Source organism: Arachis duranensis, chromosome 2 (assembly GCF_000817695.3).
Source record: "Arachis duranensis cultivar V14167 chromosome 2, aradu.V14167.gnm2.J7QH, whole genome shotgun sequence".
NCBI classification, from domain to species: domain Eukaryota; kingdom Viridiplantae; phylum Streptophyta; class Magnoliopsida; order Fabales; family Fabaceae; genus Arachis; species Arachis duranensis.
Genome location: NC_029773.3, coordinates 85,476,575 through 85,477,724, shown reverse-complemented (window position 1 = coordinate 85,477,724; position 1,150 = coordinate 85,476,575).

The following is a 1,150-nucleotide window of genomic DNA, read 5'->3' as shown; positions in this document are numbered from 1 at the left end:
TAATCTATTTAAAATATAAATTTTTAAGAAATTTATTTATCATTTTACTCTTAAATTTTTGTTCTGAGGTACTTATTAACCATAGTTTAATCTTTAGGAGAAAGCCATTAACAATGAAAAACTTAATGAAACTATGAAAAATTTAACACGTGATTTCATACATACCCTAATGCCATAAGCGGCAACACTTACAAACTGCCGCTAAGTTCTTTTTTTGGGGGGTTTAGGCGGCGGAGGTTGAATACTCTTAAATCAACCGCCGCAAACTGTTTTACTATAAGACTACTATTGGGTCTTGCAGGATATTTTAAAGCGGTTTTAATGGCAGTTTTATGCTTGCCAAAGCGTCACATAAAATTTGACTTTTTGCAACGGCTTTTAAACCACCACCAATCGTTAAGGGTATTTAGTGTAACTGTCGCAGCATAGCCGAATTTGGTATGCTGGCAGTATCATTAAACCGCCACAAATTTGACATTTTTGTTATGATTGCTGCAAGGTTTCTTGTTAAAAATGCTAAACAAACAAAAATAGTAAACATAGCTTACTACTAATCTCATAAATTTAAATAAAAAATAAAAATCAATAAAATCTTATGTCTGACACTAATTTTTTAGTATAAATATAAAAAATAAAAAACACCATCTATAATAATATCGCTTAGTTTCATAAAATATTGGTGTAACTTATTTTATTATAATATGTTGCATGTAAGTTTATTTTCGCATATAATAACATCTTGTAAGATATACATCATTAATTCATTATATTGTTTGGTTTTTGGGACTATATATTAATGGATCCCTTCTGAAATCACATGGATTAAGTACAAATGGAGCCCACTTAAGACTAGTTTAGTGAAATCTCTTTACTTTCAATTAGCTTCACTTTTCATCAAACATAATCATAATAATTTAATGATTGAGGCCATGTTGCATGCGAGAGATGTTTGCCTTCCCATTGTAATGACGTCATGGATAAATATTATTTTTCATTTAACAGGTTTTTATTCGATTTTTTTTTCATTTACCTGTGACAAAAGATTAAAGATTTTTTTTTTCAGAGTTTAAAAATATATAAAATTTTTGTAATTAATTTTTCTTAAATTTAAAAAGAAAGAATGTCCAAACATGCGTGCCATCAAGACTGT